This window comes from Thalassophryne amazonica, chromosome 18 (assembly GCF_902500255.1).
Source record: "Thalassophryne amazonica chromosome 18, fThaAma1.1, whole genome shotgun sequence".
Taxonomy (NCBI): Eukaryota; Metazoa; Chordata; class Actinopteri; order Batrachoidiformes; family Batrachoididae; genus Thalassophryne; species Thalassophryne amazonica.
In genome coordinates this window covers 22,972,553-22,999,787 of record NC_047120.1, presented here as the reverse complement: position 1 = coordinate 22,999,787, position 27,235 = coordinate 22,972,553, and the positions used below count along the sequence as shown (strand labels likewise).

The window sequence follows — 27,235 nt, the reverse complement described above, 5'->3', positions numbered from 1 at the left end:
CGGTAAAACCGCTGCGCCACAATGGCGAGGAGGTAAAGGAAGGTCTCTGCACAGCGATACGTTTAATCTGGTTGAAAAGCTTCCATTGTGGGGAAACAACAGAATTCTAATTAAGGCATGTTTGACATTTTGCAGCGATGGAAGCAAGTGAAAAAGAACACGCTCCGTAACGCCGACTGTGTCGTCAATCAAATGTACCAGGCGTCATGTACAATGCATCCACACTAAGAAGTCAAGTCTTTAACAGACAATAACGGTGTCAGTCACTTTCAGTTTTTGAAAATGTCTGGAAGTGAAGGCTGGGGTCAGCGCCTGTACTTGCCGTGTCACGCTACCATCTATTGTCAGCTAAAAGTTGTTTTCAATGGGAACACAAAAGGAACTCACTCTGGGTTAATGGCCCATCAATGACCCTGACATTTTTCTTTTTCCGTGTGCCAGCGTGTCAGAGGAAGGAGATTGTTTTCTGACACAAATGGTCTTTTTTTTCGGGGGGTGGTGGTGTTGAAAATAAACTGTCATAGTTACCATAACGTTAACGTTGATCAAAGGCTTGATCAAATAACCCGAGGGGAGGTGAACTTTAAAAAGCTGTGCCACAGTTCGTCTAATCCCTCAGCAGCTCAGTGTAATTTACTGCAGACGACGCTGCCAGGACCATCACGTTAAATGGCAACGATTTCAAAGCACTGCTGTGGGAGTCGCAACAGCAACACATTAACCGAGTTAGGAATTAATTATGTTCAGTGGGTTTTTTTTTCCTACAATATTGTTCAGGCGCAGTGGTACCAATCGAAAATGTGAGGTAGAGTGGTTTAGGCCATGATGGCATTTACATTCTACTTCCAACACTGGGCCGATTCCCACTGTCTGCCCCCCCCAAAATAAGCAAATGTTTAAAACACTGAGGCCTATTTTACACCCAGCACAAGTGTCACTTCTCTCTGTGGAGCTTCTCAGTCGCCCAGGTCTTGGTATTCAACTAGGTCAACTGAACTCGTTTTGCTCCTTGCAGACGTTTCTCTCGTCATTATTTCTGGGCTCGAGTAGCAAGAGACTCAAATATTTATCCTCTGTGGAGTCACTGATGTCTCAGTGATGTACAGAAAGTCGTGAAGTCACTGGCCACTGGAGGTCATGTGAGTTCAGGTGCGAGTAGCTGCTGTTCTTAGTTTGATCAGTGAGTCTCTGTGATGAAAGATGAGAACATCTGAAGTGTCACTGCTACTTTCCGACAGACACCGTTGTTAGTTTCACACCCGGCGCCCACGCTGTTGAAGATGCAAAACGTACTTCCCTCGTCTGTGCCCACATATTGGTTTTAAAAGGAGGTGTGGTTGGGCGCAGTGCTGCCTCACATTAACAATGCACCAGCGCCGCGCTTGGCTAGTGCATTGTTAATGTGAGGCAGCACTGTAGAAAGCAATTGCCAACAAAATTCCAGTCTAAAGTCAAAGGCAGAATGCACTTCACCACTGCACCACTTCACCTCTGCTAGATCCATTCCCTCGCCAGACAACCTCTTACATCTCCCTCTCTGCTGAGACTGCCATTGAATCAGCAAATGCACCTGGCTCTTATAAAGTACTGGCAGATATCAACCTGACTGATTTACACCCAAAAACATACCCATTATTAAGACTGTGAACCTCTAGCAGTTACTGTCCGTTCTTGGCTCCTGTAGCAGTTTTATTATTCACAGTCTTGTTTTTCACTGTACCTGCAAGTCCTGTACTTCTGTGGAAACACAACAGTCATGGCTAGAAATAGAGAGCACTTAAAAATGTCTTTTGTGTAGTATAACACAGTTGTAAATAATGGTGCAAATCATTGGGGGGGGGGGGGGGGAATCAAGCTGAATTTATTTCAAGTCTGTTGTAAAGTCAGCTGTAAAGCCCATGTACCTCTGGTTCGATAGATGCTACAGCCACGACCTGTGAGCAGTTTCTTCAGTATTTCATTGATAAAGAGTCATCAGTCAGACAGAATGCTGATCATAAATGTAATACTGAACTGTGTGCTACCTGTGCACATTCTACTGTGCTCGAGCAGTTTGAGCCCATCTCTCTTTCATCCCTTAGTGAGGTAGTAAAACACACAAAACCTACAACTTGTCCTTCAGATGTTGTTCCAGCTAAGGTGCTGAAAGAGGTTTTAAAAATTGTTGGGTCTCCTAACTTTTATCAACACTTGTCTTAGTTCACGGTCTGGTCCAGCTGCTTTTAAAAGTGCTGTGGTTCAAACCCTTCATAAACAAATTTCACCTCCACTCATCAGTTTTGTCCAATTTTAGACCTGTGTCACATCTGCCATTTCTCTCTAAGGTTTTAGAAAAGGTTGTGTTTATGCAATTACAGTCATTTTTAGAAGACAATCACATCCTTTACAAATTCCAATCTGGATTTAGATCATGACAGCAGTGAGTCAGCACAAAGTACATAATGACATCACTGCATTGTCTGTGGATGCAAGGAATCCTGCTGTGTTGGTTCTGCTGGACTTCACGGCAGCCTTTGACACTGGCTCACACAGTACTTGTTTCCTGGTTAGAACATCTTGTTGGCATTCATGGTACTGTATCTAAGTGGCTGAAATCATACTTGGCTGAGAGGAGTATTTCCATTATGACTGGTGACCTGTTCTCATCAATTACTCCACTTTGTGTGGAGTGCCAAAGGGTTCGATTCTCGGCGGTATTCTATTTTCATTGTACATGTTGCCGTTGGGGTCAATTATAGCCGAGCACAACGTGTCCTGTCATTGTTATGCAGATGATCTGCAAACCTTTTTGCCTATGAAGAATAATGGAATCAATGCTTTGAATTCATTATTTAATGATATTAATGATGTAAAGCAGTGGCAGAACCCTAACCCAAAATTTCCTTTACCTGAATGATGGTAAAACAGAGCATTGTATTTGGACGTTCTGGCATGCTAAATGCTATACCGTCAAACTTTGGTCTTCTGGCTAATTATTTAAAACCAGCTGGCAAAGAATTTGGGAGTGATATTTGACAGCTCTTTGCGGTTTGATCAACAGATAAACTTTGTTGTCAAAGCAAGTTTTTTCCAGCTATGTCTTGTGGTGAAAGTCTTGTGGCCCTTTCTCAGTAGACGTGCTCTTCAGACGGTCATTCGTGATTTCATCCCCTCTAGACCTCATTACTGTAATGCACTTTATGCTGGTGCTAACCAGTCTTCTCTTGCACTCCAACTTGTGCAAAATGCTGCTGCTCCTCTTAAGAAAAACTTCCAGATGTGAGGATATTGCCCCTGTACTCACGCCACTGGCTTCCAGTTTGTTTTAGAATTGATTTTAAGATTTTAATGCATGTTTTTAAGGCTATTAATGGCCTCAAATCACTGGTGGGCCCAGTTCCGCTAATCCGCTAACCGCTAATTATTGATGCTAACTTCTTTGATTAGCTTTTTTGATTTTCTAATTAGCTTTTCAGCTAATTCTGAAAACCATCAGCAGACCAATTAACTTCCGCTAAATTTAGTTCCGAAAACTTTTAGAGCACCAGCATCTTTCTGTGGGCGTAGTGAATAAAGCTTAATAGTTAACAATATTTGTAAAGCTGGAAATCATTTTAGTTCCTCTCTGTTACATGTTTTGTAGCAGACAGACAGCTATGAGAGATGGAGCTCAATCCTCTGCCAGCAGAGAAGACCTAGACAAAAAGGAAGAGAAGAAAAAAAAAGATAATTTATTTTCACAGCCATGCAGTCTTGCAGATGTGTCGCAGGAGACATGCACAGCAACACAGTTTTGACTTATGGTTAAAAATTTAAACAAACTAATTCTGGACAAGTTATCAAAATGAACATCACCTCTGTTGTTTTTACAAAGTGAAAATATCAGCTACATGTTTTAGTTTTAAAGTAATGCACTAATTTTGAAGGTTTGAGCGTTTACAGACACATGCCAAAAGGCATTAAGGGAAAATGAGCTTCCTGTCATCAGTGGTTGGTCAGTTTATATAAATATGTAAAAACCAACACAAGTTACTGTAACGTGTGTTGGTTTTTACAAATAAATCTGTATTTGTAAATATGGCATTTTTTTAAATTTGTAAAAAAAAAAAGCCAATTTAAAAACTGAAAATTCTGTTTATTAAGTGTGATTCAGCACATACTGAATGTGCACATAGTGAATGTGTGGCAATTGGTATTCACACTCCCATCTAGTAGATGGCAGTGTACTGGAGTCAATACTAGGAGTTTATTGGTTTAGCTTTATAAGTTAACTTTTCAGTTAGCGGATTAACGGTTATTTAAGATTACGCTTTGGTTAGCTGTGCCCACCACTGCCTGGCACCATCTTAGTTGTCTAAAAGTTCAACTCTCCACACTTGCAGTAGGACATTACAGGCATCTGGTCAAATTCACTTAGATGTTCTGAGGTCAAAATACAAACTCTGGGGTGATTGTGCTTTTGCGGTGGCTGGGCTCAGACTGTATAATTTTTTTCTTTGTCATTTCCAAAATGTGCACGACACCATTTCAAGAAATATCTCCAGCCACACAAACACTAAAACTGCCTGACAACACTGTGGTAGATATACCAGGCCTTTATGTGGCACTGTAACATTTCCACAACAAATGGAGAAGATGTGGAGCGTGGACATAACCAGTCTAAGGACCTAATCAATGTAGCAGCAGAAGCTAGAACTTTACGAAGCAGCACACAGAGTAAATACAAGGTCTTCTAACCAGCCAAGTTGCGTCTTTTCAGCCAGATTCATCACCACAGCCTGACAAAAACTATCATCCACATGAGACGCCCTTGTTTTGGAAGACTATGGCTGGAAATATTACTTTAATTCTTTATTGTGAAAATTGCTTGTGAATAAACAGAGTTGTTAAAGAAGTCCTTGTGTGTCTTTTCTCCGGGTGTGTTTCTCAGCCTGAGCTGGAGGCTGCAGACACATTGTCCGACCACCAACAAGAAGAAAATAACTTATTTTAAAAGCTGAAAGTCCTTTTTGCAATGATTTTATTAGTGTCACTCCATTTGGTTACACCGACATTCACCGGCATTTCAGTGATGAAAATAAATCCCATTAAGGATCCACTAAGATGAAAAAGGTATGTCAAATTACACTGTTAACAACAACATGTCAATCATTATGAGAGGCTGAGCGTAGGAGAGATTGAGCTATGACATCATTGTTTCAGTAAAGTTCTGTATAGGCTGTCCATATGAAAACGCAGACCCAGGGTTTTCAGATTCATCCAGTTGGGGACTCCTTTTCAAAAAGTAGCCTTTTTAAGCTCTGAAAACACTGGCTCCATGTGGAGAAAACACCAATACAATACAAAACCTTTGATACGTCTAAACCTGTCTCTGTGTGGATGGGGCATTGATTAATTTTCTTAACAGAAGGATTGCACATGGTTAGTTCAAGGGCTGACATAAATCTGAAAGTCTGATAATTTATGTTTTTTTGGAGTTTACGGCTATGATATATGGGGTGAAATTTTGGTGATTAAAAAAGATAACATACCTCTCAAACACCCTAGCGGATTATGGGGTTCCGAGGTTTAATTCATAGAATTGGTGCAACCCCATTACATACTGTGACTTATTTAGTGCTCATATTATGTGGCATGTAACTACAAAAGTAGAGTTGTACATGCTCCAAAATGCACTTACACTATGCAGATTGTGCTTTATAGATCATCAAGATGGGGATCTATGTATTGTACATAAACCAGACTGTGTAGCTGGAATGTCATGTTCAACGATTCTGCATTTTTTCATAAGGCACCACCTGTAATGTTGGTAAATAACCAGAGACAACAGCTGTATAATGCTGCTTTATGACACTTCCACAAATATGACAATTATGAAATATAACAATAGGTTGCTTAGGTTACTGCTTTTTATTCATAGTAGTACTTAAACCAAACAGTTGATACTCACTGGGTTCATCTTTTACTTAATAAAGTGGCGATGTGTGTCAGTAAAGGTGGAATTCATTTCAGAATATTAAGTTCGGTGCAAAAAAAACAAAACAAAACAAAAAACGTTTAATGCCAACGTGATTGCATTCACTGTTAGTGTGTTGGAATGCTTTCAGGTTGGAAGCGGGTTGGAAGTGGGAAATTCCGACATCCCACTTCGCCAGAAGGCAAGTTGCAGATTCAGGCCTGGATTACATGTCTTCTTTTTAACAATGGCTCTGCCACTTTATTATCTCTATCAGACATCACGTCAGCTCCTACCACACACGCAAGTGGCCCAAATCTGACACAGAGTCATTTTTAATTTATTTATGTGGCCCCAAATCACAGGATGTCACACAACACAGAGGCACGCACACAACACAGAAAGTTTCACATATCTATGTATACCATATTAAAAAAAACAAAAAAAAAACATGTGGCACAGAGCAACTGAGAGTACAGTAGTTAAATAAGTTAAAGCAAAGAAGTGTGTCACATTGTGTTTGGCAGGTTATTCCATTAACAAGGTGCACGATATGACAAAGCTCTGCAAACAACTGACACCCTATTAACCTTGTAGATCCAATTAAGCATCGATGCTGAAAACACAGTCTACGTGATTTATATATGGCTCGAGAAGAGCTGCCAAATAAGAGGGTGTTTGACCTTCAGTATTTATGGAATAACATCAACACCTTAAAATCTGATCTCATGTGTACCAAAAGCCAATGAACGGAAGCCAACTTGGGTCATATGATCAGATATTAAAGTATTTATGGACCAATATCAACACCTTAAAATGGGATCTCATCTGAACGAAAAGCCAATGAATGGAAGCCAACATGGTTATATGATCAGATTGTCTTTGAACTCTATAGAACTCTACTAGCAGTGTCTTGGACCATTTGCAGACTTCTGGTAATAGCATGTGGAAGGCTATAAAATAAAACACTGCAATAATCAAGTCTAGATTAGAGTAAAGCACATTAATTTCTTTACATTATTCAAGGGAAACATACAACAAATCTCAGTAAAATTATGCAAGTGGAAAACAGCATCTCCTGAAATGTGCAAATCAATAGACAAAGTGAAATCAAAACTCAAGATTTTTAGCTTTATCATACTGATAAATCACAAGTATTTAGTACTATTAAATGATCACAGCAATGACCATCATCGCAGTTTTCTCAGAATTCAGATGCAGAATCTTTTGCAGATACGACAAATAGTAGCACCAATGCATGCACTTACACTTGACTGTATTCTATCAAATGTCCAAGTTCCCAATGTGAGAGACATTTCATCGGCAGCCAAATAAAGACGTATATTGTCAGCATAACAATGAACAGCCACTCCACAACAGGTGAGAAAACAACAAAAGGCCCAACAGAGCCTTGGGGCACTCCGTATTTAACCACAGAAAATTCAGACAAAGTGGTATTGTAGAAAACATACCTCACTTTCATGACTACGCATCCAAGTCATGGACTGAAACCTTGTCCATACCTTGGAAAACCGCTGAAAGGGTTGTCCGTGATGAAGTGGGATATTTCATCACTGAGCTGTGCTCTTTATTTTGTCCATTGCAAATGCTGACATACTTTGGTTAAAAAAAAAAAAAAAAAAAAAATTTTCCTTGGCATCACTATAGCACATCAGATACAGGTCTGTAGATTGATTTAGCACAAGTTTTATTCCGGATGCCCTTCCTGACGCAACTCCATATTACATAGAGAATGAGCAGAGAATGAGCAGGGGTAGTCTTAAACTGGGAATCTTGACATACTTTGGTAATCCTTTGCATTTCTGTGGCAGCTGTAATGATGTTCTACATGCGTGACATCAAGATTTTTTTTTCTTGAAGCAGCAACACTGTGCTTAGCTTGCACATACACATTCTCGGCTTGTGCTAGTTATTTTTGCACACGTCATATAGTACAAGTACAGGATGTTATGCCATCAAATTGTGTGCAAAATTGAATTCATGGGCCGCTGCGATGGTCACATGGCGGTTTGTCACAGCGAGACCGGGACCTTCCGGGATGCATATCCGTGAAAGTGAGAATGAGACGCCATGATCAATAGCATTAAACGCCGTGTTAAGATCCAAGAAAAGCAGCACTGAGGTGGAGCCTGCATCCATACTAGACCTTAGATCGCTCACCACCTTCCCCAGTGTAGTTTATTCATTTTTATAATGATTAAGTGTTAACTAAAGTGATTCAAAGCAAAAAAAAAAAAAGAAAGAAAAATAAGATTTGGCAGGTTCATATTGCTTAGATGAGGTTAAATAAAAGTCATTTGGAGGTAAGAAAAACAAATACTCCATTCAGCTAACTTTAGCCAGTCATGTGAATGTGTGTGTGACTGTGTGTAGTCAACAAAAGAGAAATAAAAATATACGTACTTTCCAGAGCGCAAGCATTTAATCATTTTTACTAAAAATGCCACAGAACAATACACAGTGGGCAAACTTGTGATTAATCTTAAGTGTCTATAATGACTATTTCCTGCTGAATTTATTGCAAGGTGATGGCTGGTTATAATGTTGGAAACAATACATACATTATTTCTAAGACTGGGAAAGACCAAATACAGAAAATAAGCAGAAATATCAAAAATGGGTGGACATGAATATGTGAATTAATAATTTTCCATTTGAAAGATCTAGAGAAAGTAACTGATTTTAACAGACTTACTTTAAATACGGTAAATACGGTGCAACTGATTATTATTTTTGGAAGTGATTAATGTATCAATTATTTCTTCCATTAACTGATTAACTTTTTTCTTAGTCTATTCATTATTTTCTGATTAATCAGTTTGTTCTTTGGTTAATTTACCAGCAAATCACAACCATAACTATAATGTCAACTAATAACTTTCAACCGTGCATTCAAATATTTTGTCATAAAAAAGTATTTATTTAAAATTGATCAATTTAAAAATCCAAATATTGAGAGTTTGAGGGAAAGATGAATGCAGCAATGTACAGAGACATCCTGGATGAAAACCTGCTCCAGAGCGCTCTTGACCTCAGACTGGAGCGACGGTTCATCTTTAAGCAGGACAATGACCCTAAGCACACAACCAGGATATCAAAGGAGTGGCTTCAGGACAACTCTGTGAATGTCCTTGAGTGGCCCAGCCAAAGCCCAGACCTGAATCTGATTGAACATCTCTGGAGAGATCTGAAAATGGCTGTGCACCGACGCTCCCCATCCAACCTGATGGAGTTTGAGAGGTTCTGCAAAGAGGAATGGACAAAACTGGCCAAAGATAAGTGCACCAAGCTTGTGGCATCATATTCAAGAACATCTGTGGCTGTAATTGCTGCCAAATGTGCATCAACAAAGTATTGAAAGAAGGGTGTGAATACTTATGTTCACGTGATTTCTTGGAGTTTTATTTTTAATAAATTTGCAAACATTTCAAAAAACTTTTTCATGTTATCATTATGAGGTGTTGTGTATAGAATTTTGAGGGTTAAAAAAAATAGTCCATTTTGGAATAACGCTGTAACATAAGCAAATGTGGAAAAAGTGAAGCGCTGTGAATACTTTCCAGATGCACCGTACATAGTGCCACAACTACTGATTACAGTTATTATCAATTAAACTGGTTATTTTCTGGATTAACTCAGTTGTTTGATAAATCATAAAATGTCAGAAAATAGTGAAAAATATTGATCATTGTTTTTCAAAGCGCAAGATAAATGTCTTGTTCTTTTCAAAACCCAAAGATATTCAGTTTACTGTCAGAGAGCATTAAAAATCACATTTATCCATCTATTTTCTATATCCGCTTACTCCAATTAAGGGTCACAGGTGGGTAGAGCCTATCCCAGCAGCCATAGGGTGTGAGGTGGGGTACACCCTGGACAGGACTCCAGTCTGTCACAGGGTCACACATGGACAAACAAACACATTCACACCTATACAGACAAGTTAAAGTTTCCAATCCACCTAACCTGCATGTCTTTGGATGTGGGAGGAAGCCGGCGCACCCGGAGGAAACCCACGCATACACGGGGAGAACACGCAAACTCCACACAGAAAGGCCACTGGTGGGAATCAATCCCATGACCTTCTTGTTGTGAGGCTACAGTGCTAACCACTAAGCCACCATGCTGCCTAAAAATTCACATTTAACAACCTCAAATCAGAGAATTCAAAAACATTTAAAAATAATCAAAAACATCAATTGATGACAAAAACAACTGATTAATCGATTGCAGTTCTACTTCCAAAGCAACAAAATGATGCTTTGTGATGCATCAGCTTGTATTTTAACCACCAGGTCATGACTGTGGCTCAGGTTTAGAATTTCTAGATACTATACTTCCCATAATGCACAGTTTTCCCATTCCTGGTCCTCGGGAGCCAAAGTTTTGCACATTTTCTCTCTGTCCCTCAATCAATCGGATCAGAACAGCTCAATCGGGTGAGTTCAGATAATCAACAGTTGACTGAGGTAACACCTTCTGCTAACACTGCAACATCATTGAAGTTATTTTCTCACACTTTGCAAAGCTATAGAGTGTAATTGAACAGTTTGCACAGGCTGAATGGGCTGATGTACAAATATGTTTAAAAATCTGAAAAAGCTTGAAGCTACAACATGTAGGATTTATGGGTGTTTGTTAGCATAAATGGAATATAGCATTCATAATCACCTGTTCATTAGTGTGCGTGTAAGAATGAATCCATGAGCCTTCAAGTTCATTATGAGTCCTTCATGTCTCCGTGAGAGTGGTCCTCACCCTGTGTGTATTCCGAACAAACCCGCGTGGGTTTGCTGAAGAGCGGTTTTGAAGCTCAAATCATGCAGCTCTGGGGGTCGCCATGTGGACCGTGCTCACTCCACCAATGTCCTGGCCAACTTATAAATGGGTAAGGAAGTGGAGTGCGGCCAAGACCCTCCATGACCTGGGCAGTCCAAATGAAGCCTCAATCACACACCACCATCTCAGAGTTACTGAACAACATAAAGCTAACATGCTAACCCTGGTTTAAGTGTTTTATGGAGTAAAAACCGACGCTGTCATCACCAAGCTACCGATACATGGTAACAATGCTAATGGTGCTATAGAAATTAAGTAAAATAAAAATTTGATGATATGGAAATACTGGAGCACAGACCTCTTAGCACAGCAAGCCATATTATTATAGATATTTGTAATCAAATGTTCACAAAGGACAGGCACAGTTGGTAAACAACAGGTAGCAGCCACTGTTAGCGGGGTATGCTAGAAGCGCTCTGGAAACATCTCACAGCACACACTAGCTGTCCATCAAAGTGATCCTCCCCCTGTTTATTCATACTTTTATGGCTTAAAATATGTTAAAATGATTACTTGGATAAAAACAACCCCCCAACCCAATATAATTACTATGGAGGGGAAAACTAGCTATAGAGATCAGGCTGTAAACATGTTTATTTATGCTTTAAAGGTGGACATTTTAACATGGGCTTCTATAAGAAGCATTTCTCTTTTGGAGTCAGCCTCAAGCATTCATTAAAGAAACTGCAAAATTGTCCACTTTTGGGCTTGCTTCATTTCAGAAAACCATAGGCTGGGCGTAGAGAGGCCACACGTATTCAGGCCATTATTTTGTACCGCCATGATGACACAGTAGCCCAGACGAGACATACTTCGTCTTTTGCATTTTCTTTCCTACAATTTTGTGAAGGGAAACAAAATTGTGAGTGTTGATGGCATCACGCATTCATAGACCTCAGTCATTCACATTTTGCAGTGCAACTGGAAGACTGAAGAAAAAAGAAGAACAAGTGGTTCCGCCCTTGTAGAGTGTCTAACGGGTGCTAGTGCAGGCTAACAAGTCATACATACAGTACCGTTTATCAAAAGAGAAGGCCAGCAAGCATGAATCCCCGTCACGAAAAACATGAAGGTGAACAGCATTGTGACCATTAATGGCATGATGCAATCTACAACCTCACCACTAAGTGGCACTAAATCATACACACTATAGAAGAAGAAGAAGTACGTAAGTCCTATTTAGGCTCCAAGGCCCGTTGGTGCTCTCTGGATTCTGTAGCATGAAGCAGATGAGAGTCTATGACGCCCTCTGGACGGGATTCCAGTTCAACGCAGGTTACTTCCCCAGCTGAGGCCAGTACACATTTAGAACTGCGTGGACTGAGACGATGTAGATTAAGGCTGAGTCTCAATTCTACCCCTTACCCCTTCCCCTCCGTTTTGCGCGGGCACAAGAGACAGAGGGGTGTCTCAATTCTCTTTTAGTAGCGAGGCGGAGGGGTAGGCGAAGGGCTACAAACCCCTTCGTTTGGAGTGATTCTGGATGTACACTCCGTTTGGAGGGGTAGGAGGAGCTTACTGCTCTCTCCGAAAAAACAAACATGGCGCCGAAAGAGCCGCACAAATGAAGCGGCTTTCATTACAAATTACGCTGTTTAGAAAGTTATTAACTTGCCAAAAAACTTTACAGCCAGTTGTCTATGACAGCAACATGTATGTTGCTGGATGCATGTTGCGTATATTGTCGTTCTGAGGAATATCGTAACGTCGCTCGTGCGCTGAGGCGTTATAATGCACATACGAGGTCTATTAGAAAAGTATCCGACCTTATTATTTTTTTTAAAAACCATATGGATTTGAATCACGTGTGATTGCGTCAGACAAGCTTGAACCCTCGTGCGCATGCGTGAGTTTTTTCATGCCTGTCGGTTGCGTCATTCGCCTGTGAGCAGGCTTTGAGTGAGGTGTGGTCCACCCCTCTCGTCTATTTTTTATTGTGAATAAATGTCTGAACAATTTGGAGCTTTGCTGCATCAATTTTTTTCCAGAAACTGTGAGAGACCTCCAGGTGGACACCGTTCGAAAAATTAATATGGCTTTCAGGGACAATTTTATGGGGATTAAACAGATTACGGAGTGTTACTGCCCCTTTAGGGACTGCCCACAACTCCTGAGAGCGGGGCGCACTCCCAGCCCCCATCGACAGGCTGACACCCCGCTGGAACAACCAGATCATTTCCAACGTGAAAGCTTTGTTGATCCGGGACCTCGTCTGACTTTCACAAAAAGGCAGAAGTCATGGACATCAGCACTTTTTCGGCACATTCCACCATTACAGGAGGTTTTTTTCATGGAAAAAGAAGCCTCCGTGGCGCGTCCCTCGGCTTCTTTTTCCATGAAAAAAACTCCTGTAATGGTGGAATGTGCCGAAAAAGTGCTGATGTCCACATCTTCTGCCTTTTTGTGAAAGTCAGACGAGGTCCCGGATCAACAAAGCTTTCAAGTTGGAAATGATCTGGTTGTTCCAGCGGGGTGTCAGCCTGTCGATGGGGGCTGGAAGCGTGCTGCGCTCTCAGGAGTTGTGGGCAGTCCTTAAAGCGGCAGTAACACTCCGTAATCTGTTTAATGCCCATAAAATCGTCCCTGAAAGCCATATTAATTTTTCGAACGGTGTCCACCTGGAGGTCTCTCACAGTTTCTGGAAAAAAATTGATGCAGCAAAGCTCCAAATCGATCAGACATTTATTCGCAATAAAAAAACAGACGAGAGGGGTGGACCTCACCTCACTCAAAGCCTGCTCACAGGCGGATGACGCAACCGACAGGCATGAAAAAACTCACGCATGCGCACGAGGGTTCAAGCTTGTCTGACGCAATCACACGTGATTAAAATCCATATGGTTTTTTAAAAAAATAAGGTCGGATACTTTTCTAATAGACCTCGTACACACGAACGCTACGATAAGACACTTTTATATCTCACAATGGAGAAAATCATGATAAAGGATAAGCACATTAATTTGTATGTTCATAAATTTTTGTATAATATCAACCCCTGCTGTTTGATTTCAAGGTCTGTAACGTGTGTGCATTTAGTAAACAAACAGGGAGCCCTGAACACACTCGACTCCTAATAAGCTTTCAGGCAGAAAATGAGAGAAGTTTCATCAATGGAAATAAGTTGGAAAATATATACAGATGCACATGTATATGTGTAACACATAACCGGACGTCCTAATGGACTGCTATTATTTGTCAAGGAAATTTCTAAAGGAAATAGGGCTGGATGCAAAAAATGGGAGAATTTGTAAAAGGAATATTAACTGAACTAGATGCAGCCCAAAACATACATACAGGTGCTGGTCATATAATTAGAATATCATGAAAAAGTTGATTTATTTCAGTAATTCCATTCAAAAAGTGAAACTTGTATAATGTATACATTCACTGCACACAGACTGATATATTTTGTATTTATTTTAAATAAATAAACTGTTTTCCTGTTTTATCATTAGCATTTTATATGATTGTGTGTCTTTATTATTTTTATTATTTTACTTATTTATGTTTTAAATTTTTTTATTGTGTTTTAATCTTATATCAGTTTATTCTGCTTTTAAATGATGTTTGTGAAGCGCCTTGAGGTGATTAGTCGTGATTTGGCGCTATATAAATTAATAAATTATTATCATAAATTAGTTTAATTACTAATTCACTAATTACTAATCAATCAATTAATGATTAATCTAAGAATATTAATTATTATTGATTAATTACTAGTATAATTAACATGAATACATTACTAATCAATTAATTATTATTATTATTATTATTATTATAAATTACAAATTAATTTAATTAATTAACATGACATGATTGCAATGCGTCAAAGAAATCTGTGACTTCTTCTATTTCTTTGCATTTACGCAGAAAGGCTACTGCAACAAGCTGCATTTCGGTTGTCATGTTAACAAACAGTGAAGACGGCAGTTTGACACCGGCAGTTTTTTTTTTTCTCCTAAGGCGGAGGGGTGTCTCAATTCATAGGGCTAGAGGCATACCCCTTCACCTTACCCCTTGTTTTAAAGGGGTAGGTGTAGGGGTAGTGCCAAGGGAAATGGGGTACAAAAGAGAATTGAGATTGGGGAAAGGTAACATGAGTGGGATTCGAACAAAAGTCTACATATTAGCGGGCCAGCTCCTTGTCCACTCAGCTAGCTACATACTGCACACTGTAGCTTTTAAGGAAAATGCTCATTGACTGGTATGAAGAGCCTGGGTTTGATTCCCAGTCACGTTACCCATCTATGTTTATGAACAAGACATTTCCACTGCATTGTCTCAGTCCATTTAGCTGTAAGTGGCTAAGAGCTGGAGAAGTAACCTGTGATGGACTGCCGACCTGTCCAGGGAACTCTTCAACTCTAATCGATAAGCACCGGTGTGCCTCAGGGCCGGTGCCGGACTCATTTTTCTCTTGTAAATATGAGGTTGTAATTGTGCTCTCCACTGAACATTTACAGGGCTCAACATGTCAGAACTCCAGTTCTTTGCTGCACAAAAAAAAAAAAAAAAAGTAATTCTTCTGTGTTTGAGGTTAAAGAAACATGGCAGCCATTCACTTTTTCCACCAGGCTGCAAACGCTGTCACTCCAGTGGGTTGTGGGAAAAAGCCGCCTCACTCTAAGCCATGTGAAATTCCAGTTACCATCAGCAGTCCAGGCCCACCACGAAACACGAGAACTTAAGTCTTTAGCGCTGTGGCGCAGATCGCGTTTCAAGAACACCAGATCCGGTTTCCCAGGTGTCAAAGAGGCCTGTGAAGTGGACCGCGATCACATTTCCAGGTCAAGACGATCAAAGCCCCGGGTGCACTTTGTACAATTTCCATGCAGCCAAAACATCCCATAAAGCATTCATAACAGCATCTTTCTCTTTTTTTTCCTGGCGGACGACAATGCGGAGCGATTTTTGGCCTCGTTGAGTGGTAATTTGAGGGAAGAGTTGGAAGAGGCACAGCATCCATTTTCAGTGTTTGCCCTCAAAAGAAGAATCACTTCCACTTTACCCACACAAAGAGGAAAGAAAGGTCTAAATGCTGCTCCGAGATGAAATGAGCAGTAATCTAAACCGTGGAGGTCCCACTCTGCAGCGACGTCGTGCCATCGCACGTTCTCCGCTTTGTGTCAGTGCCCCCCCCCCCGCGCGTGATGGATGGTGCAGTGTCACAGAGCATGAAAATAAAAGGTGGACATCTGAAGGGTAAAAATGAGCTATTTTGGGAAGGGCATTTTCATTTGCACCGACAGCGGTGGTCATGGAAGAAGAGGGGGGAAAAAGGGCTTCTTCACCCCCCCCGGTCTATTTTAATCCTGCAGAGGTAAGTGGCGTGTTCAAAGCACTGTGTCATGAAGCTTTTGTTTGACATGACCCATTACTCAAGTTTGATCGAGAGAACAAAACAAATCAAAGCCCATTTTAGCGCCTGTTCCAGGAGTGGCGTCAGAAAAACCTGTTCAGCATACTGCCGGCGTTTCAAAGCATTCCCAAAGTCACCGCGTCTACGCCATCCCCGTCATTACCATCGTCGACTCCCCCCACCCCCCATCACGCTCCCTGGCGCACGGGCTTCATTCCACAGAATTAGATGTCACACAGATCAGAGTGCACGTGACACCGCACGCTGTTCTCCTCCTCGGTTATCTTTGTAAAACACTGCAGTGAGGTGGATCGATAGCCGAGCTTTGGAGCTTCATTAGCTTGGCGTGACTCCCGTCTCTGTGACGCCGGCGTCACCAGATATATTTTCCTCATTGATGCTGTGAAGGGCCTGCTGTTTTACACGCAAACAAACCGAGACTTCACACGCGATGAGGGCGGGGCGTCAGTGGTGTGAGAAACCGCAGAAAGAGACAGAGATGATAGTGTCACAAAACACCTTGAGTGGAGCAAAAATGACAAGGATGAAGAGAGTCGAATTAAACCTTTTCATTTCAAAGAGTGGTAGAAAAAAAGAAGAAACAAAGGAAATGGGATTTTCACAATGCTAATGATGCTTTGTTTGCACCGAGTGGCCGGTTGGTTTTTGTTTAGAAATGAGCTCAATTAAGAGGAAATAAATGCATAAGGAGTGATGCCTTCAGCGGCCACAAGACCAAGGCTTCAGAAAAGAAAAATTCATTTCATGTCACATGGAACTTCAAAATCACATGCTGACAAGATAAAAGCAACACCTGCTCCTACTTTCCATCACGCATGTTATGATACCTGATATTCCCTGCAAGAAGCCCAGACATGGCCGGGGAGGGTCCACTGGTCCTAGGATCCACTAGTCCTAGGGTCCACTGGTCCTAACCTCTTTATATTATTTGATGGTGTATATTACAGCCCCAAACTGATTTTAAAGTTCACAAATAAATGTAATATTTTCAAATAGAAAAAAAAAACTAGATCCAGTTTTGCTCAATTTACAAAAATAAAACATATAATTCTGTTGACGTACTCCACTAATCACCTTTAATTGTATTGTTTATAAATCTATCGAATTGAAAATGGTAATTCATATTGTTTTTTGTTTTTTTTTAATTGTCACACTTAAGCTATATGGCATACCATAAATGTAAAAACAACTTCAACATGCTCTCCTTAATACTAGGAGTAGAACTAGTGGACCCTAGGACTAGTACAACCCCTGGCAATAATTATGGAATCACCGGCCTCGGAGGATGTTCATTCAGTTGTTTAATTTTGTAGAAAAAAAGCAGATCACAGACATGACACAAAACTAATGTCATTTCAAATGGCAACTTTCTGGCTGTAAGAAACACTATAAGAAATCAGGAAAAAAAATTGTGGCAGTCAGTAACGGTTACTTTTTGAGCCCAAGCAGAGGGAAAAAAATATGGAATCACTCAATTCTGAGGAAAAAATTATGGAATCATGAAAAACAAAAGAACGCTCCAACACATCACTAGTATTTTGTTGCACCACCTCTGGCTTTTATAACAGCTTGAAGTCTCTGAGGCATGGACTTAATGAATGACAAACAGTACTCTTCATCAATCTGGCTCCAACTTTCTCTGATTGTTGTTGCCAGATCAGCTTTGCAGGATGGAGCCTTGTCATGGACCATTTTCTTCAACTTCCACCAAAGATTTTCAATTGGATTAAGATCTGGACTATTTGCAGGCCATGACACTGACCCTATGTGTCTTTTTGAAAGGAATGTTTTCACAGTTTTTGCTCTATGGCAAGATGCATTATCATCTTGAAAAATGATTTCATCATCCCCATACATCCTTTCAATTGATGGGATAAGAAAAGTGTCCAAAATATCAACATAAACTTGTGCATTTATTGATGACGTAATGACAGCCATCTCCCCAGTGCCTTTACCTGACATGCAGCCCCATATCATCAATGACTGTGGAAATTTACATGTTCTCTTCAGGCAGTCATCTTTATAAATCTCATTGGAACGGCACCAAACAAAAGTTCCAGCATCATCACCTTGCCCAATGCAGATTCGAGATTCATCACTGAATATGACTTTCATCCAGTCATCCACAGTCCACGATTGCTTTTCCTTAGCCCATTGTAACCTTGTTTTTTTCTGTTTAGGTGTTAATGATGGCTTTCATTTAGCTTTTCTGTACGTAAATCCCATTTACTTTAGGCGGTTTCTTACAGTTCGGACACAGACATTGACTCCAGTTTACTTCCATTCGTTCCTCATTTGTTTTGTTGTGCATTTTCGATTTTTAAGACATATTGCTTTAAGTTTTCTGTGTTGACACTTTGATGTCTTCCTTGGTCCACCAGTATGTTTGCCTTTAACAACCTTCCCATGTTGTTTGTATTTGGTCCAGAGATTAGACACAGCTGACTGTTAACAACCAACATCTTTTGCAACATTGCATGATGATTTACCCTCTTTTAAGAGTTTGATAATCCTCTCCTTTGTTTCAATTGACATCTCTCGTGTTGGAGCCATGATTCATGTCAGTCCACTTGGTGCAACAGCTCTCCAAGGTGTGATCACTCCTTTTTAGATGCAGACTAACGAGCAGATCTGATTTGATGCAGGTGTTAGTTTTGGGGATGAAAATTTACAGGGTGATTCCATAATTTAATCCTCAGAACTGAGTGATTCCATATTTTTTTCCCTCTGCTTGGTCTAAATAAGTAATCGTTACTGACTGCCACAATTTTTTTTCCTGATTTCTTATAGTGTTTCTTAAAGCCAGAAAGTTGCCACCTGAAATGACTTTAGTTTTGTGTCATGTCTGTGATCTGCTTTTTTTCTATAAAATTAAACAACTGAATGAACATCCTCCAAGGCCGGTGATTCCATAATTATTGCCAGGGGTTGTATAAGCAAAATTAACTGGATTTTTTTTTAACCGATCTGGGCCATCAAAGGTATAATCAGTCTATCCTTGTTATACACTCTTTACATTCTCAGACTTACAAGATGATAACATTCACTGATTTTGAGTTGTTAGCAGTGGCTGCTCACTGCTCGCAGTGGTTGTATTGTGTGTAACTGTAATTAGATGCAGAGGTCAAATATATTTGTGTCTGTATAATGACAATAAAGACCCATCTTGTTCTTTCCCTCTTGCATCTCTCCTTTCCGATATGTATCTTGACACACGGGCTACGATACAATTCAGGGACGACACTTTTTCATCATGGAACGATTCAATTCAGTGTCATACAGTACAATCCACTACAGTTCTCTTTTTAATGTAGAAATCATAATCTATGATAAATAAGAATAAGCCAAAAGTGACATTGCATGAAAAACCAGTGATCTTCTTCAGGTTTTTACTCCTGTGTTAATGACCAGGAGATCCTTGATTTGATTAAACCCCAGAAATGAACTCTCTAAAACAGCTTTAAAGGGTATTTAAGGGTTCTGAATCCCAACGTGTGTGTGTGTGTGTGTGTGTGTACGTATGTAAACGAGACATGAGTTAAAGCGCTTTAAGCATCTACAGATTTGAAAAGTCTAGACTTTAGCTGTTCATTTAATTATTTATGTACATTTCAATCATCAGTTCATTTTGGCATGAAAAACCTTTTTGGCAGTGTCTATGTTGACACTACAACATATTAAAATTTCAGCATTTTATACCCTTTTTTTTTTTTTAGGGGGTGGGGGCGGGGTTAGAGTTAAAAAACAAAAAACAACAACAAAACAAACAACCCAAAGCTAAATTCATGTATATAAAAAAGGTTAGAGATCAGCAGTGGGTTCAGCTCAATGATTCATCAGTCCAGTGTTAACTTTCCAGTTAGCGGTTATCAAAGCTAGCTTTTAGGTTAGCTGTGCCCACCGCTTCCTCGGAAGAAGCCGATGCGATTCGGCTTTTTCCTGCACTTTTAGGATGTTTGATCGAACTGTAAGGCCGCGCAGCCGCTCTGATAACAATCTGCCTCCTCCTCTTCCTCTCTTCCTTTGGGAATCGTGTTCTGGTGACCCTTATCAGACATCTAGGAATCCGTCCACTTCTTCTGCGGGACCTGGAGGTGGGCCAACTCCGCCGGAATGTTAAGGAAGGCTGTGCTTTAAAGCGCCACTCGGAGATGAGGAAAAGGGGGCCATCATGTCAGCCAGCATCTCCGGGGAGACATAAAAGTGCCACAAATTCTGGATTTAACAACCGGGCAGAGACATCATTTACTAACTGTGGCCGTATTTATTTCCCAGACATTTTCTCCAGCTTTAAATGTTACTCGATTTTCAAGGAGGCAGATGCGTTTTTTTTTGTTTTTTTTTTATTCCTGAGGGCTCTTGAGGTGTGTGTGAAATATAGAGATGCCGCTGGAAGGTTGCAGGGAGAACCAAACACACCTGGCCAAGGTCACTGTAACGAGCGCGGATGGAAGGCGGCGGGGAGCCAAGCGCACGGTACTGGAGGGGAGCGTGTGTCACACTACCAGCCTGCAATTTGTGCAGCCATTAGAGACCATAATTACATTAACCTCCGCCGCCTCCATGCTGTATCGTAATGAAGGAAACTACTCACAAGCTAAAGAAGTTTTCAACCCCAGTGTGAGGTTAGGGTTTACTGGCATCACAACTTTGAATTAATTGCTTTGATTTAAGTACTATCGCACTAAAGGTAATTTGAGATCAGCTTCGGGGTCTTTTTCAAGCGGCTGCCTTTTTGCTCTCTGGTAAAGTTTCCAAAAGAAAAAAAAAAAAAAGTGTGTTGGCCAGGGAATGAGGCCCGGCTGAGCGGGGAGAGCCGCAAGGCAAGGAATGTTCTTAAGATCTAAAACAGACAAGATTTAAAGCCAGCAACGTTTATTAAACGGCAATACAAATCCACAAAATAATACACCGTGCAGCACAAACTGGCTGTCCTTACAGATGCCGTATGCTACGTCTGAGGAGGCACGACGAGAAAAAAAAGAAAAAAAAAAAAGAAAAAAAAAGAATAAAAAAACTGCAATCTGGTTGGGGGGGGGGGGTCCTCCATCTCACTCGCTTAATGTCTGAAAGCAGGTCAGGGTTCCTGCTGCCATCACCGTGAGATCAGTTGAGAACAAACCGTTAAGTATGCAGGGAGTTAAAACTTGCTAATGCACGTTCTCTCAAATGTCCTTGACTGCAATGCTGCACTTAATTAGCATGTTAGCCCCAGCGGTTCTCACTCTCTTTCACGATCCCTGACAGGAACAAATAACTTGTGTGTGTGTGTGTGTGTGTGTGTGTGTGTGTGTGTGTGTGTGTGTGTGTGTGTGTGTGTGTGTGTGTGTGTGTGTGTGTGTGTGTTGTGTGTGTGTGTGTGTGTGTGTGTGTGTGTGTGTGTGTGTGTGTGTGTGTGTGTGTGTCACGTTTGAGCTCCTGTAGTTCTCCCACAATTTACAAACAGATCTCTAAGTATTTGGACTAGCAATTTTTTTGAAATTTTATCTCGATTGACAATCACAATGGAGTTAAAATTAAGATGCACTTGTGTCGACTTTTGGTTTCATTTAAGAGGTTGGGCTAATCGACTATGGTAAAAAATTCTAAACACGACATTTTAGTTAAAACAGAGCGCAGCTATTTAACAAGTTTTGATACAGCCGACCTTAAAAAAAAACAACTTACATTTAACAGTGGATTCTATTTAAATATAACTTCTATTTTTAATATAATTGAGCTGAAAAACATAAAAATAAATCTATAATTACGAGCCAACCTATAAATGCATAAAAAGGGCATGGGCAAGACTGGTGTCACCTGGGCGGGACAGCTAAAGCCAAAGGCTAACAGGCTAATTTTGGTTTGGGTGTTTAATGCATGGGCATTTTATTTTTTTGTGTTCCTCCCACACGTATACATTTTTAGACAATTTCTTGCATGCATGTGACAGCTGACACAAGCTATGAAATGACAAACAAAAAGTAAGATAAATCTTTAGTCTTTTAATTACAGCATGACTCACATACCAACAATTCTTTGTTTAGTGAAAAAAAAAAGTTATTTTCTGTCTAGAAAAATGAAAATAGCATATTGCTAATTTTTTCATTCCACATGGAAATGACCACACGTTTTTTGCTAACAAGTGGCTGGTATGCAGGTATTACAAACTATGACTGGCATATTTCCTCAACCATGGATTAACAGTGGCGCCAAGATCACAAAGCTATCCATACATGCTATTTAGTGCTGAGGGTGTAAATGCATTAATTTAATAATAATGTTAAAATTTAGTCAATGTAAATACTGGTAGACAGACTTCTTAGATGGTTTATTAGTACAATTTCAACATATTTGTAATAAAATGCTCAGAAAGAACAAACAGTCGTGTCCACAGTGGCTAAGCTAGCTTAGCAGAGGTTGCTGCTAGCAGTAGCTGTCTGTACCTGACCCACACACAGCAGAGGTTTCCGGTGGGATTTATCACACATGGCAAAAGAAAGGAGCATCACTGCAAAACAGAATGCATCATCACTTTATCTCTATGTTATTTTGTAATTGTTAGAAGCCAAAATCATCATTGAAACCAAAATTTGATTCATCACCCAGCACAATCAAGAGGTTTAACAAAAATATTGCATTAGCCATTTAGGAATGACAGAAATTTGTATAGGGGGAACTGGGGCACAGTGAATCAGTACCTATATTTGCAAAACTACATATATATATTTGCAGCAGTTATGCCTTTTTTATGCATAAAGAACCCCCTTATGAATTAGTATTTTGTTTTTGGATACGTTAAGGGTAAAACTACATGGCAAGTGAAGTCAGTTTTGCCTATCAAAAGTAAATTTTGTGGATGTCAGTGTCTTTGAATTTATTTCTCACAACAGAGGAAAGGTGGCCCAAAAATTGTTATTAGTTAGAAGACTACCCTGTCCAACTGATGTGCATGTGTTATGTCTTCTCCAGACTATTAGCTATTTGATAGCCTGACTCATGTGTGTCACGTGCACCCAGGGCACTGTGAATCAGTCTAGAAAGTGATTTACTAAGCCCCAGTATAAAGTGGATGACAAATATTGCTGAAGCTTACACATTTATTTTTTCTATAATTTGTGTATATAAACAACGGTTTTCATGTTTGCATAGAAATTATGACAGTTGTATTTATAATAGTTTCTAAAGGACTTATATCACTATATAAGACACACATTGCATAGCTGGTTTGCTGGATTATAGTTTGTATATGCATCTGGATACTCGTATATTTAATAATTTTGAAGAAATCTTTATAATCATGTGTTTTTTCATTATATTGTAAGTTGATTCACTGTGCCCCGGACACTGATTCACTGTGCCCCGTGAATTAGTGTCCGGGACACAGTCAATCAAAAATTTTAAAATCGATTTTAAAACACCTGTAAATTACACTTGGGGAGAGATAAATAACAGTCTTATAAACAATAATTTGCTATATTAAATCCACAATAGAATGACCTAAACCGATGCATAATGTGTTTATGCTGCCACAAAACAAAATTTCTGATCCACTGTGCCCCGGCTTCCCCTACACAGCCCCTCTATCTTCAGAGGCCAAACGTATTGGGACAAACTAGATATAAGAATTAACGTACATACAAAATATTTGTTTCACAGCCAGTTTTCTTTGGCCAAGTCTGAGATGAATACATGAACATTTCCAAGTTACTTAATATGACATTTACATTATTAAAGGTGTGGTCCCTTTAAATTTTTTTTTAGAGTTTAAATAAACTACAGAAGCGTATTGCATTCACTATATATATAAAAAAAAAAAAAAATCAGCTGGTCTTGTAATTACAAAATCTTGATCTTGTAATTATGAGATCAGGCTATTTTTATTTATTTAGTGTGTATATATATATATATATATATGTGTGTGTGTGTATGTATGTATGTATATAAAATCACTTCCGTATTTCCAGTCCCTCAGTAAAGACAAGCGTGAATTCCAGAGTCATAATCGAAAATCGGCCAATTTGTAACCTCCTACACTGCACTGTGATCGCACACCACGCACACACAAAGCGTGGATTTTCCCCTAAGATGTTCCTGGATGAATGAAACTCCTCCAGCGAGATGAGACATGGGGCACCCAGACTGATACGGGCCCAGCTGGGAGTGAGCCCCGCTTTGTCCCTTGGTGGTCGCTGGGGCTGTGTGAGTGAAAGCTGGAAGTCTGAAGGGGAGCGAACACGGATCAGTTTGGTGAGACCCCGAGGTCCTGTGCTCCTCCCTGAATATTCATCCGGGAGCACTTCAGGGGAAAATCCACACTTTGTGTTTGATTACAGTGTATTATCACTGGCTAAGCGCAATACACTTCCATAAGAAACACTTTCTGGAGCACTTCAGTATTTTTGTTCATTCATCTTCAAACAAAGGATTCACAATCTCACATGGCCAACTTAGATCCAAATGTGCACTTTCTGGTAACAATTTAGAATTTTCATTTGACAGATTTGCAAGATACCACAGAAACAACTGTAGTTTATAAGAACTAGATTTCAACACAAAGTAAAATTGTGACAATTCTGTGAAAAATCTAAATGGATTGCAACTTTAAAAAAATACAAACAGTTGAGGACTGCTTGCTAAACCTGTGCAAGGTGGAGACTAGTGAGAGAAACCACCAGGACACCCAGTTATAGGGTTCTGTGACTGTGATTGGAGACACTGTACACAATGCAACTTTTTGTCTGCTGCAACAGCAGTTATACAGCTTAACAGTGGAGAGGGACAAAGAAGGATTTTCTTAAAAAGAAGACATCAGCTTTCAGCAACAGTCTGCCAGAAGGCACATGGGAGACTTGAAACTAGATTTGGTCTGTTTTAAATTACAAAAACTGAGTCACTGTCCAAGTACTTATTTGCCTGAGTGTAAGTACAGGACAGGGAATGGAAGGACTTTGTGGGGGCTGATGGGTGGGGAGAATAAAAGTCTGCAAAACACAAAGATGCAAAAGCAGATGTTGGCGCGTCGGACTCGTCAGCTCTGAACTGGCTTGAAAGGGCGTATTAATATATGGGTCAGATGAATAAAGCAGAGGTTTCCAGTTTCAGCGGCTTAGGAAGCACAGAGGTCGTGCGCAGACAGAAACCGAGTCTGCACAGACGCTGTTGCAGGCAAGTGAACATTTCCAAATGTTGCCATTCTGTGGATGAAAATGAATTAGTGCACTTAACTCCAACGCTAAAAAACGAGGAACAGAGGAGACAGTCGTTCACTGTTCTGCAGCCGCTTTGGTCACAGCTAAGGCACCAGGTTGGAAAATTACAGGTAATTGCTGAAGCCATTGAATCCAGTTTGGTTTTGGTTGAAAGACTAAAATAACAAAGCTCTGATTGCTGAAAAGACAAGGGCAGGGAGCTCAGAGGCCCCGCCGCTAAGAGTTAATTTGATACATATTTCTCCCTCCTTGAAATGTTTGAGGTACTGGCACGAGAAGGGGAGAGAGGGGGGAAAAGTGAGAGGGAGGGTGAGATCTGCGCTCTTCCTGCAAATACTATCCATTTGCCATATTGCTTTTAAGCAGCATGAGAAGCTAAAGGAGCGCCCTTCCACAATATTGCACGAAGGCTGTCAAAGTGGATGCAGGAGCTCGTTGCCTGCTGCTTAGAGCCAAGGACATGGACCCGCTTAAATTAACTGTAATAATAACTTCTGACTGGGTCAGCTCAGCAACGGTACAACATGAGAACGTGTCTCGAAAAACAAATCTGTATCTAATCTAAACTTGAAGGACTATCAGAACTGTTTTTGTTTTTGGCGGGGAGGGGGGGGAGTATTTTCTGATGTAACAAGGGTTGATTTGCCAAGATCTGGCTTCAGCCGACAGCATTTAGGTCAATAGGCATGGTGAATTTAACTAGTTTCTTTTTTCCTCTGTCATATTCAGTTTTAACATATAAATGTCAATGAACAAACAACAAATTGACAGAATCAAGTGTGTGTGTGTGTGTGTGTGTGTGTGTCAGACCGATTAATCGGAGGGGAGTTAGCTGCCCTATACATAATCAGCTTTGGTTATGTATTTTTTCTTTCTTTAAGCTTTTTTTTCCTTTCTTTGTTTTAATTGCGACATCTGTCACATTGGTTGTAGAGACGCTTCCACAGTGACTTCTGTGAAACAACGCTAGGACTCCCCCTTATCTCAATTTACAGGCAGATGGGTACCATGGTATGGTTTTCTAAAAATTGGCACCACTGGAAAACCCATATTGGTTAACCACCAATTCTTATATATATATATATATATATATATATATATATATATATAAACACTGTCTCTCTCTCTCTCTCTCACACACACACACACACACACACACACACACACACAAAAAGAGTAACAACAACATGAATAATGAGCTAAATCTGTAATATGACAATCCTCAGACAAAACCATTAAAAGCTTCTTGCTTAATTATCAAATTAGAATTCAAAATGAGCTCAGATTGTGAAATGATGATACTCTTTAAAGTGTAAATGTCAGTTTTGTTTAAAGTGTGCAAATAATCATTCTGACACTTCTGACTAAATAAAAAAAACCATGGAAACACTAATGTTATTTCCAACCCTTAATTAGTTGAAACAATTAGGTTTTTTCTAGCTTTGTGTTTGTTACAACATGATGAAAAACTAAATTACTTTTCCATAAACCTGGTGAGAAGATGAAGCACAGCCTGTAAGCCATATCGTTACACTTTGCAGTGGTTCCACATAATGGAACGGAATCAGGACATCTTCAAACACCTTCATAGCATTCTGAAGTTGGTCTTATCTGCCGTAATAAACAAAGTGCAGTTTTAATTAGCCTTTAATTTTCAAATAATGATCACTCGGCTCACAGCTCAGCTGGTAGCTTGGCCTGAGGGTCAAAGGGTCAAATCCTGGCTACTCATGACTGAGTTTCAAACAATTCTTGAAGTAAGACACTGAAACCAAAAGTGCATCGTCCTGGGAGTGGCACTATTGTGCATGACAGTAGAGAGGGGTGTAGTTATAAGGGAGGGGTGTAACGATTCATCGTAGATTGTGA

The 27,235-nt window shown here is 40.1% G+C and overlaps 1 protein-coding gene across 2 annotated transcripts in view; it reads right to left on the bottom strand.

Annotated features, from left to right (window-relative positions):
• adkb (adenosine kinase b) overlaps positions 1–27,235 on the bottom strand; it is a 436,023-nt gene that overhangs the window by 147,265 nt on the left and 261,523 nt on the right. The window lies entirely within an intron of this gene.